Source organism: Carassius auratus, chromosome 14 (assembly GCF_003368295.1).
Source record: "Carassius auratus strain Wakin chromosome 14, ASM336829v1, whole genome shotgun sequence".
In the NCBI taxonomy this organism is placed as follows: Eukaryota; Metazoa; Chordata; class Actinopteri; order Cypriniformes; family Cyprinidae; genus Carassius; species Carassius auratus.
Genome location: NC_039256.1, coordinates 32,466,080 through 32,480,312, shown reverse-complemented (window position 1 = coordinate 32,480,312; position 14,233 = coordinate 32,466,080).

The window sequence follows — 14,233 nt, the reverse complement described above, 5'->3', positions numbered from 1 at the left end:
TTATTTTTTTTCTTACTTTTTAGATTTTCTAAAAATATTTATTAGATTTATTAAATTCTTTGTATTTTTGTCATTTTTAGTAGTTTTTAAATATGTCTATATAATTTTGATTAATTTATTAATTTATTAAGTTTTAATAAATCAGGTTAATGTTAAACTAACAACAACAAAAACACTTTTATTTTAAATGTTTATTACATGTAACTTTTTTGCCTATTTTTGTGTTCATGAGCCCGATCCAGCTGAAGAGTCAGAAGGTACTGGACTGGTTTCTGTGGTTCTGCTATGATTCACTGGTGTCTGTAACTCTGAATCTGAATATTCAGAGCTCCTCAGATGAGTTTAACGGCCCGTGGATCCGATGGGAAGCAGCACATATTCATCTGGGTCACGCCGCCTCTTTATTACTCCACAAAACATGAGAGAATATGATTATGAGCGTGCGATGCCACGTTTAAAAACTAAGTAAAGCTTCTATCTATTCATCTTTACTTTAGTGATGGGTTAGACTCGTTCACTGCAAAAAAACAAAAGCAAAGATTTCTTGCTTAGTATTTTTGTTATGTTTTCTAGTATGAATATCTCAAAATTATATTTACTTTAATAGTATTTTAAGAAAAATAATCTTGTTTATTCTTTACATTTAGAGATATTTTTACTTGTTTAAGCAAGAAATAACAACATTTGTATATATATATTTTTTAAACGACAAAATATAATGTCATAAATGCATCCTAATTAAATGTATATATATATATATATATATATATATATATATATATATATATATATATATATATATATATATATATATATATATATATTTATTTATTTATACTAGAAATAAAGACATAAGTACTAAGGAAGAACTTTATTTATTTTGATTTATTTATTTATTTTGTACATATTTTTGTGGCATGTTCACACAGTTAAACCCGTCTCTAAACAATCTCTCGTTCTGTTTCTAATTCCAGAATATCACAAATATTTACACTGGTTTACTTTGATCTGTGTTTGTGTTTAGTTAAACATTTCACATCACTCTTTTACATGTTTACCAATCCAACTCATGAAGTTACAGAGAGTGAGCTCAATCTGAATCTGAAGTCTGTTTTAGGGTCCTAAATAATTTTTTCATAGTTTTATTTATATATATATATATATATATACATATGTTTACACACACATAAAAAGTATTTAATCATATAACAAAAACTGTATCTCAATTGTTTTAAAATAATAAAATAAGATGTGTTTCGTGTGATATGGCAAAGCATTTGTTAAATATGTAAGTGGTTACTGAATGTGAAGTCTTCTGTGGGTTAGTAATGAATCTCTCTCAGGATGAGCGCAGCGCTCAGGAATGCAGCGATGGCAAAGAATCAATGAATCATTTCTGCCGTCTCTTCAGACCAACACCAGTCCTAAAACCAAACCAAACTAACTCACATCCTGGTCTTTGTGCTCAAACACTGAGCTAATAATAGACTCTCTTTCTCTCAGGTCGACCATCTGAACCAATCCGGGTTAGCCGGGAATGTTCTCTGGAATGACAATTAAATGAAACAAAGAGGAACCGGCGCAGTGAACCTGGACAAATGAGAGGGTGAGCAGCTGCCAGGAGCCATAACTGTGTAGAGATTGATTTTATTCACTGTAAAAATACATGCAAGAGCGTCAGCGCTGATCTAGAGCTTATCATTCCTGAACACAGACAGTCTTCAGGATCACTGGAGAACACATGCACAGAAGATGCTCTTACTCATACAGAACAAACATCTAAACATATCCCGGAGAAGCAAAATGGCATGAGATAAGAAATTTAGTGAGTTTATGCTTAAAACAAGGCCAAAATTCTGCCAGTGGAGAGCTGATTGAGAGCTGAAGAAATCAAGGCTCCTCAGAAGATGTGAGATGTTCTGGAGGTTTGTGAAGATCATTCCTCCGCTGAGGAACAGTGAAAGTAAAGCTTCTGGAAACAAACGCTCCTCAAAAGATCCTGAGGATCAGATTTGAGACTCTAAAACATGATTGATGGAGAATCAAGTAAAGCTGAGCTGCTTCAGTCCAGGAAGAGTTCATCTGGAGATATTACTGACCGTATTCTGACCTTTACTTCATCGCAATCAGACAAGATCTGACACGAGAAAGACTTGTGAAGTACAATTACACTAGAAGAGCTTTGACTGGATAAAATACTCTAAACTCTCATTTAGAGACAGAAGATTGTGTGTGAAACAGGTTTAACAGCAAAGTTTGATCATTTAGAGGCTTTAGAATCGTATAAAGCTCAATTATTATAGTTCAAACTGAGAAAGGGAAGTGAAAAGAGGTTTTAATGACTAGCTGTGAAAGTAAACAGTAGGATGTGTGTGTGTGGAATAGTAATGTTGTGATGGGCTTCTGTGTCCGTCTCTGAACAACCTGAGCTAATTAATCCTGGTCCCTCGGCTGACGAGCTCTCGGCTGGACGTCTTTGTCTCTGCGTTCTCTCGTCTCGCTCCAGTGTGAGAATCGGCCGCTTCAGCTTGTTTGTGAGAGAGTTCAAAGCCACGGAGCAGAGATTAGACATTGTTCCTGCTTTCGGACGCTCATCTACAGCTGAGAGGAATTAACAGCCTCGACACAACGAGAGCGGTCATGTGTGAGACCGAGGAGACGAGCGGGATATCACTAATGAACACACTCCCTCAAATACACCAAACCTTGGGTCATCCATGGGAGGGAAAGGTCATCAGGAATGCAAAAAAAGTTATTTTTGCTGTTCTGAAACACCTTAGAGACTGTAACTATTAGCTGATATATATCTGTGACCATGGAGCTCAAAACCAGTCAGAAGGGTCCATTTTTGAATTATTGAAATTTAGTTTTATACATCTGAATAAATCATCTCTCCGTTGATGTGTGGTTTGTTCGGAGGACAATATTTGGCTGAGATACAACTATTAGAAAATTTGGAATCAAAATTTTGGTGCACAAAAATCGAAATATTGAGAAAATCATCTTTAAAGTTGTTCAAATGAAGTTCTTAGCAATGCATAGCATAGTTTTTTGTTCTATTCTCTAGAAGCCAGTGGCCACTTTTTAATTTTTATTTTGTGCTTTTCTGAGGTACACTTATAATGTCACCAAGATTTTTGCATCGAAACATCTGTAATACGATCTGTAATAACAGAGAAAGCAATATTTGTAACGCCGGAGCCGATGAGATATGGGTCAAACACTGGCAAACACATATATTGAGGGCAAGACAAAGAATCTTCCTAGGGCAAGTGTGGGTCTACGATGAACAAACAATATAAACAGGGGTAGATGAGGGGTAATCCAGAATCCAGAGCAAACGGGTCAAAACACGAGAAAGAGGGCAGAGCAAAGAAAAGACTAGACTATGAAAACTAGAAGCGAAGACAATACTATGGAAACAAACACGGAATGGCTTGCTATTGCTAGGAGAGGGATATGTGCAGAACAATACTCGGCAGTGTGTGAAAGGAAGCCCAATGCTTATAAAGCGTGTCTGATGATTGTGCTGTGTGTGTGTAATTGGTCTCAGGTGCATGGTGTGATTGTTATCAGGTGACTGCGATTGGTGCAATGCAGCATGGGAAATGTAGTCCAGGGTGTACTGTGTAGTGTGAGAGTCTGTATTGTTCAGTGACTGAATCATGACAATAGTGATCAAGTAATAAAAGCACTTTCTCACACTTGTGTACTGTGATCATTACTGTACAGCTCTTTGGTCAGTTTTCTGTTGTTTCATTAGTGCTTTATATAAGATTAGATATTGGTTGATCAGTTCATGACCTCTTTAAACGTTTTAGAAGCATTTTTGTTGGTTATGTATTAACATTTGATAACATTTCAGTTTCATATTCTGCAAACGTTATAGGAACATACATATATATATCTGATACATTTTTACAGAAGTTTAATTGAGTGGATGTTTTCATCCCGAACATAAAGAAAGGGTTGTGAATTTGAGCAATGCACAAGGGTTTAAAACATTTGTTTTCTTGAATATATGAATGTTAAGGGAATGTTGCATTTTGTCATTTTGCAAACATTATGGGAATGTTACTTTTAAACTTACTCTGAACATTCTGAAACTAGTTACATTAAAAAAAAAACCTTTGGACAAACAATTAAATTGTTTTAAATAACATATTTGTGTTAATGTTTTAACAACAATATTATAGACCAGGAAACATTCTATTAATGTTACACGGAGAACATTTGTCTTTAACCTTGGATGTCAGAACATTCTGAGAACTGAGGTTTCATAAGAAGCAGAAATTGAAGAGCTCATTGTTTGCTGAAATATTCCTTTTTTAATAAACAATCAGTCTCACTTCCACAGGATACAAACACACAAAACCTCAGCCTTGACCAGAGCAGACTGCTGTATTTATAGCCTCTGTGTTTTGTGAGAATGACCGTGATTGTCCTGTGGTTTATCAGACAAACTCACACTCAGATCTCTGAATCACAAGAGCCGGACGCAGATCACGAGTGCTGTAAATGATGGCACCGTGGATCTTTATGAGCAGATGAAGCTCTGCCGAAGCACGAGAAGACAAGCCTGCGACCTTCAGCCAAACCAGTGTAACGGCTGAACACTTCCGCTTTAACAGTATGAGGGAAAGGAGACCGGAGGCCGTTTGTTTGAGTGGACGTCTATAGAGGAGAGTCTTCACTACGCTGAACAACAACAACAGAAAACAGGAAACAGCTTATCATTTAATATTCGACAGCTTACTGGCTAAACTTCAACATGTTTTACACTAAACAACACTTTTGCATTGGACTAGTTTTAAAAGTTTACACCCCCCCCCAAAAAGCCACTTTATGAGAGAAGTCACTGATTTTTGTTACAGGTGGGATTCAGTTTATATCACTCCTCATTCATTCATACGGTGTCTGTAAACAGCGACTGAGTGTCACACAACTCTGAATGAAATTCAGTGCCGGCAAGGCTGTAATGTGATTGGTTATTAAGGCACACATATTTCTGCTGTAAAACATGATGTACACAGTGATCCCGGCTGATGATTCACTGTGGAGCGAGTGTTTTTTCTTCTCTCCGGAGACGCCCACAGTTTACTATCTGCACTCGTTTGGGGGTTTGAAGATGTCATGCGCTCTGTTTTCACTGCAGATGGAAAAACGGCCCACAGAGCGTCCGGAGGATCTGTGAAGCTGGAGTTTATCATCAGCTCAGCCTCCAGTTATCCAGACTGAACCGCAGCTGCTGTTATCACTAAACACACACACACACACAGTTCCTGCCTGAGCCCTTTCATACGCCCACACTGGACTACACACACTGCATACTACACACTACACACTACACCCTGCAAAATACACACTGCAGACTGCATACTACACACTACACCCTGCAAAATACACACTGCAGACTGCATACTACACACTACACCCTGCAAACTACACACACTGCATACAACACACTGCACATTACACCAAGCAAAATACACACTGCAGACTGCATACTCCACACTGCACACTACACCCCACAAAATACACACTACACCCTGCAAAATACACACTACAGACTGCATACTACACACTACACCCTGCATACTACACACTACACCCACAAAATACACACTACACCCTGCAAAATACACACTACAGACTGCATACTACACACTACACCCTGCAAAATACACACTACAGACTGCATACTACACACTACACCCTGCATACTACACACTGCACACTACACCCCACAAAATACACACTACACCCTGCAAAATACACACTACAGACTGCATACTACACACTGCAGACTGCATACTACACACTGCAGACTGCATACTACACACTGTACACTACACACCACTAAATACACACTACACTCTGTCTACTACACACTGTAAACTACACACTAGAGACTGCAAACTACACAACAAAGACACAACAAAGTACAGACTGCATGATAAACACTAGACACTACACACTGAATACTTCACACTACAGACTGCACAATACACACTGAAAACTACACACTTAATGTTACATACAGACTGAATAAAAAAAAACTAGACAATACAGACTACAGAACACGGTACACACTATCTACTGCACTCTATTCACCACAAACTAAAAACTACTAGAGATTACACACTAAACAATAAACACTACATACTACATACTGCACAATACTCACCGCAAGCTACGCACTAGACACTACACACCAAACACTAGACACTACACACCAAACACTACACACTAGATAACAACACAAATTACACACTGCAAGCTCAGTCAAGTGCTTTTACCATCTGAACAATTGAGAACCCTTCTAGACTGACTCTCTCACTCACTCAGCTACAAGTAACACACATGAATATATTCAGGTCAGTGGACGCTGTAAATAGGAGTAATTTATCACGCTGGAGCGGAGAGGATTTACACTGCTGTCAGAAACATGTCAGAACTCCAGCGTTCAGAAGCTCTCCAAGATTCCAGATCCGCTGCGAGACGAGAGACTTTACTACAGGCCCGGGGTTACGACGGCTGTGTATGACAGCAAACATCCAAACACATCACTCCTGAAGTGATTTACCAGACGTTTTCCTCAGGACTTCTTGACATTTACTGCATATGACAGTTTCAAACCTTCCTACAGACTCTGTATTTAAATGTTCATGGACACAGCACAGAAGTAAATATTCATAATGCATTTATATGCACTGCGCAGGTGTGTGTGAAATGAACTTCCTGAACCGCAGCACATCTAGAAATCCTCCTCATCCAACGCTTGGCCCTGAATTCAAGGCTGAGGATGAACCACAAACCCACACAGAACGAGACGGACAGGAGAGGAAGAGATGATGTGATGAAGTGAAAAACTGAAACGATTATCCACTAATCCACACACACACACACACACACAGATTTATTATTTAAATTGTGATAAATGCAGGGAAACAGTTAGGCTGACAGAGAAGATTTCAGAATTAGAGACACGCATCCAAACTTTAATTGAGGACAGTAAGAATGTTAGGGCTCTAGATATGGCTTTGGATGCGTCTAGCTCAGGGATTCCTGTACATTGTCCGGTTCCAGCAGAGCCCCTGCAGCAGGGCAACTGGGTGACGATGAGGCAGCGTAGTCGTGGGTCAAAACACCGCTCTTCTGTTCCGATCAAAACATTAAACAGGTTCTCCCCACTCAGTGATGCACCCACTGAGAAACCTGATGAAAGTGCTCTAGTTATTGGCGATTCTATTGTACGGAACGTGAATATAGAGACACCAGCCACCATAGTCAAATGTTTACCGGGAGCCAGAGCGCCTGACATCTTGGCAAATTTAAAAGTGCTGGCTAATGCTAAACGTAAATACAGTAAGATTGTTATTCATGCCGGCGCTAATGATGTTCGACTTCGCCAGTCGGAGATCACTAAAAATAACTTTAAAGAGGTGTGTGAACTTGCAAGCACGATGTCAGACACTGTAATATGCTCTGGTCCCCTCCCTGCTTACCGTGGTGACGAGATGCATAGCAGATTGTCATCACTCAATGGCTGGATGTCTAAGTGGTGCCCACAGAATAACATAGGTTATATAGACAATTGGACGAGCTTTTGGGGCAGACCTGACCTGTTTAAAAGAGATGGTCTTCATCCCTCCTGGGGTGGCGCCACTCTTCTGTCTAGAAATATGGCAAATAGTCTTAGTGTTTATACTTGACTAACTGGGGCCCAGGTCAGGAAGCAGACAGACTGGCTAAACCGACCGTCTGCTAGCTGCCTCCCGTCACAGAGGTCAGTTAATTCTCAGCACATAGAGACTCTTTCACCTAGATATCACACTATAGAGACTGTGTCTGTTCCACGAACTAGAAAATACAAAAAACGTCCAAACCAAGTTAAGGTTAACAATTTAATTGAGGTTCAACAAATAAAAAACAAATGCAATATGGATAAACAAATGATAAAGATTGGCTTATTGAATATCAGATCCATTTCTACGAAAACACTTTTTGTAAATAATATGATAACTGATCATAATATAGATGTGCTCTGCTTGACAGAAACCTGGCTAAAACCTGATGATTACATTATTTTAAATGAGTCCACCCCCCAAGATTATTGTTATAAACACGAGCCGCGTCTAAAAGGCAAAGGGGGAGGTGTTGCTTCAATTTATAATAACGTTTTCAGGATTTCTCAGAGGGCAGGCTTCAAGTATAACTCGTTTGAAGTAATGGTGCTTCATATAACATTATCCAGAGAAACCAATGTTAATGATAAATCCCCTGTTATGTTTGTACTGGCTACTGTACACAGGCCACCAGGGCACCATACAGACTTTATTAAAGAGTTTGGTGATTTTACATCCGAGTTAGTTCTGGCTGCAGATAAAGTCTTAATAGTTGGTGATTTTAATATCCATGTCGATAATGAAAAAGATGTATTGGGATCAGCATTTATAGACATTCTGAACTCTATTGGTGTTAGACAACACGTTTCAGGACCTACTCATTGTCGAAATCATACTCTAGATTTAATACTGTCACATGGAATTGATGTTGATAGTGTTGAAATTATTCAGCCAAGTGATGATATCTCAGATCATTATTTAGTTCTGTGTAAACTTCATATAGCCAAAATTGTAAATTCTACTTCTTGTTACAAGTATCGAAGAACCATCACTTCTACCACAAAAGACTGCTTTTTAAGTTATCTTCCTGATGTATCCGAATTCCTTAGCATATCCAAAACCTCAGAACAACTTGATGATGTAACAGAAACTATGGACTCTCTCTTTTCTAGCACTTTAAATACAGTTGCTCCTTTACGCTTAAGAAAGGTTAAGGAAAACAGTTTGACACCATGGTATAATGAGCATACTCGCACCCTAAAGAGAGCAGCCCGAAAAATGGAGCGCAGCTGGAGGAAAACAAAACTAGAGGTATTTCGTATTGCTTGGCGGGAAAGTAGCATATCCTACCGAAAAGCATTAAAAACTGCTAGATCTGATTACTTTTCTTCTCTTTAGAAGAAAACAAACATAACCCCAGGTATTTATTCAATACAGTGGCTAAATTAACGAAAAATAAAGCCTCAACAAGTGTTGACATTTCCCAACACCACAGCAGTAATGACTTTATGAACTACTTTACTTCTAAAATCGATACTATTAGAGATAAAATTGCAACCATTCAGCCGTCAGCTACAGTTTCGCATCAGACAGTGCACTATAGACCCCCTGAGGAACAGTTCCACTCACTCTCTACTATAGGAGAGGAAGAATTGTATAAACTTGTTAAATCATCTAAACTTACAACATGTATGTTAGACCCTATACCATCTAAGCTCTTAAAAGAGGTGCTTCCAGAAGTCATAGGTCCTCTTCTGACTATTATTAATTCCTCATTGTTATTAGGACATGTCCCCAAAACCTTCAAACTGGCTGTTATTAAGCCTCTCATAAAAAAGCCACAACTTGACCCCAGAGAACTAGTTAATTATAGACCAATCTCGAATCTCCCTTTTCTGTCCAAGATACTAGAAAAGGTGGTATCCTCACAATTATATTCCTTCTTAGAGAAAAATGGTATATGTGAGGATTTCCAGTCAGGATTTAGACCGTATCATAGTACTGAGACTGCTCTCCTTAGAGTTACAAATGACCTGCTCTTATCATCTGATCGTGGGTGTATCTCTCTATTAGTTTTATTGGATCTTAGTGCTGCGTTTGACACAATTGACCACAGCATTCTTTTGCATAGACTTGAACACTTTGTTGGCATCAGTGGAAGTGCATTAGCATGGTTTAAATCGTACTTATATGACCGCCATCAGTTCGTAGCAGTGAATGAAGATGTATCATATCGATCACAAGTGCAGTATGGAGTACCTCAAGGCTCAGTTCTAGGGCCGCTACTCTTCACGCTTTATATGTTACCCTTGGGAGATATCATCAGGAAACATGGTGTTAGCTTTCACTGTTATGCTGATGATACGCAGCTCTATATTTCCTCGCAGCCCGGTGAAACACACCAATTTGAAAAACTAATGGAATGCATAGTCGCTAATAAATTGGATGACGAGTAATTTCTTACTGCTAAATTCAGAAAAAACAGAGGTGTTAATCATAGGGCCTAAAAACTCTACTTTTAATAACCTAGAACACTGTCTAAGACTTGATGGTTGCTCTGTCAATTCTTCGTCATCAGTTAGGAACCTAGGTGTGCTACTTGATCGCAATCTTTCCTTAGAAAGCCACGTTTCTAGCATTTGTAAAACTGCATTTTTCCATCTCAAAAATATATCTAAATTACGGCCTATGCTCTCAATGTCAAATGCAGAAATGTTAATCCATGCATTTATGACTTCAAGGTTAGACTACTGTAATGCTTTATTGGGTGGTTGTTCTGCACGCTTGGTAAACAAACTACAGCTAGTCCAAAATGCAGCAGCAAGAGTTCTTACTAGAACCAGGAAGTATGACCATATTAGCCCGGTCCTGTCCACACTGCACTGGCTCCCTATCAAACATCGTATAGATTTTAAAATATTGCTTATTACTTATAGTGCCCTGAATGGTTTAGCACCTCAGTATTTGAATGAGCTCCTTTTACATTATACTCCTCTACGTCCGCTACGTTCTCAAAACTCAGGCAATTTGATAATACCTAGAATATCAAAATCAACTGCGGGCGGCAGATCCTTTTCCTATTTGGCGCCTAAACTCTGGAATAACCTACCTAACATTGTTCGGGAGGCAGACACACTCTTGCAGTTTAAATCTAGATTAAAGACCCATCTCTTTAACCTGGCATACACATAACATACTAATATGCTTTTAATATCCAAATCCGTTAAAGGATTTTTAGGCTGCATTAATTAGGTAAACTGGAACCGGAACACTTCACATAACACCGTACTTTCTACATCATTAGAAGAATGGCATCTACACTAATATTTGTCTGTTTCTCTCTTGTTCCGAGGTCACCGTGGCCACCAGATCCAGTCTGTGTCCAGATCAGAGGGTCACTGCAGTCACCCGGATCCAGTACGTATCCAGACCAGATGGTGGATCAGCACCTAGAAAGGACCTCTACTGCCCTGAAAGACAGCGGAGACCAGGACAACTAGAGCCCCAGATACAGATCCCCTGTAAAGACCTTGTCTCAGAGGACCACCAGGACAAGACCACAGGAAACAGATGATTCTTCTGCACAATCTGACTTTGCTGCAGCCTGTAATTGAACTACTGGTTTCGTCTGGTCAGAGGAGAACTGACCCCAACTGAGCCTGGTTTCTCCCAAGGTTTTTTTTCTCCATTCTGTCACCGATGGAGTTTCGGTTCCTTGCCGCTGTCGCCTCTGGCTTGCTTAGTTGGGGTCACTTCATCTACAGCGATATCATTGACTTGATTGCAAATTAAAACAGACACTATTTCAACTGAACAGAGATGACATCACTGAATTCAATGATGAACTGCCTTTAACTATCATTTTGCATTATTGAGACACTGTTTTCCAAATGAATGTTGTTCAGTGCTTTGGCGCAATGTATTTTGTTTAAAGCACTATATAAATAAAGGTGATTGATTGATTGATTGATTTACTATTCAACATGTTCAGGGTTCAAACCGAACCTCATTCAAACCGAAGCTGCTTCCAAACTTTAGGAATGTTTGTTCATTTTAATTGAGTCTGTGACAGAAGGATGAGGACGCGGCCGCGGTGCTGATGAACGGCCAGTTCAGCTGAAGTCAAGCTGCTCCAAATATAATACAACATATTCATGATAATAATAAACTTTACTTCATACAGTGCCTTTAAAAAGTGCTTTACAAAGTAAAAAATAAATAAAATAAATAAATTATTAAAAATCTATGAAAAACAATTGCATACACAGAACAATAAATAACCAATAATAATAATAATAATACGCATTATTTCTACTAATTTTAAAAGAAGTTTGTTACATGAAAAAAAAAATACAGTTTTATTTGACATTAACCATACAAATTTATAGAGATGTATAATTACACAGTATTTTAGGTAAGTTAAAAAAATATTAAAAAATAAATGATGTATATAATAAAAGGTACTGCATATATATGCATATGCATATATACGTGTGTGTGTGTGTGTGAGAGAGAGAAAGAGAGAGAGAGAGAGAGAGAGAGAGAGATTTATATATCACCTTTCCATAGCTCACAGTCACTTAAAGAGAGTACTATATTCTTATGATACAGGGACCAAATGTCCCCACAGTGATAGTAAGACCAGTAAATGTTTGAGGTCTTCATGATGAAACAAGCTTCTGAATCAGACAGAATCAAGTGTTTTGAGAATCTAAACGTGTGTGAGGGGTCGGTTTGGGATAAGGACATAGACAATACAGTAGGAAAACTGTTCTCTGTTCTGTTAATGATCTGAGCGCTGTGATGTGTGTGTGTGTGTGTGTGTGTGTGTGTGTGTGTGTGTGTGTCTCTTTCTGTAGTGTCCTGTATTCACACAGAGAGAAGCTCACTTATCACCATCTCGTTCAGCTCGGCTGCTCTGAGGGTGTTTCATTCCTGCTCTCCCGTTTAAACACACACACACACACACACACACACTTCCAGCTATTGTGGAACAGGATACGAGAGCTGCTCCCAAACTTCCTGCTTTCCTTGAAAACTGGCACCGACTCGCCACCGAACCAGAGAACCTCCAAACCTGTGTGTTTTTATCAGACTCTCATTCTGACGGCACCCATTCACTGCAGAGCATCCACTGATGAGACACTGATGCAGTGCTACATTTCTTGATAATATTACTGAATATGAATTAACTTTTAAACCCCATCTGAGAAATCCAAAGGCAACATGATAAGAGCAAAAGTAATTTGCTCCCCATTTAATCACTTCTATGAGGAACGACTGAGATATTAATGTTCAGATTGACAGAGAGACAGAAGAGCGCAGTAACTCACACACGGTCTTCATCTGGTGTCTGTGTTCACTGGATCTGACGACTCAGTTTTGGCCAGTCCAAGCTAAATGACTGCGTTCAGATTTCACATTCTCAAAGACCCTTTATTTTTTATCTTCTTCCTCCAGAAAACGACTGACCTCAGTTTAGTCTTTCTATTTCCCCGCTGACATCATTCACTCTGACAGCACACACACACACACACACACACCAGGTCTTGACCCTCAGACAGGCCTTCACATGGCTCTCAGAAAGATCTGAGTTATGTTCGTTAACGGTTTACGGTAAAACTGGATGGACATTTGATATGCAAAGTTTTGAACAAGCATTCCAGTAACATTGATTGACCAGCTGGTATTTACAGGAACATCATTCTCACAATGTTTTAAACATCAATTATGAAACGTTTTTCTGAAACATTTTAGCTGGACGCTTCTAAGGTGGTTCAGAGAACATTTTCTCCCATAATGTTTGAAAAAATAACACAAAGGAATGATTTATTGTTTGTTTTTGACATGAACATAACTTAAAAAAGACAAACAAACAAAACAACAAAAATGCTTTCCATTTATTTTTATTTTTTAATACGGTAATATTCAGAAATAAAATGTTTATAGCTTAACGGTTATAATGGTTCATAAAATGTTGTTATGCAATGTTATTAAAATATGCATCTCTAGACTGCGTTCCCCATGTATAAACACAAAACTCTTGCTCTGTGAACGGCTGTAGGGAATATTCATCTAAGCAGCTCTCGGTTTGGAAGAGAGCCTGCATTTATCAGACAATGATTCCTTTATAATGTGTTTCCACACACATGAAGAGTGAAGCGTTCGGCAGAGAAGCATGCGCTCGGTGGATAGTGTATCTCAAAGAAGAGCTCCAGTCCAAAGAAAGCAGAACTGGACGGTTATTATAATGCTGCAGGGCCATTAAAGAGGCATGAGCCAAATATTTAGTTTAGTTTAGCATTGACCACAATGAGAACATTTTTGACATCACATGTAACTTGCATTAAAAAAAAAAAAAAAGTATGTGTGTGTGTGTCTATATATATATATATATATATATATATATATATATATATATATATATATATATATATATATATACATATGTATATATACATATACACACACACACACAAACATATATAAACAAAAATATGAAAAAAACAATAGAAAAAAAATCCAATAGGAAAATTCAACAGAAAATAGCAATATGCTTTAAAGACAACCCAGTAAAGGGAAAAAAACAAAGAACAGTTTCAGTT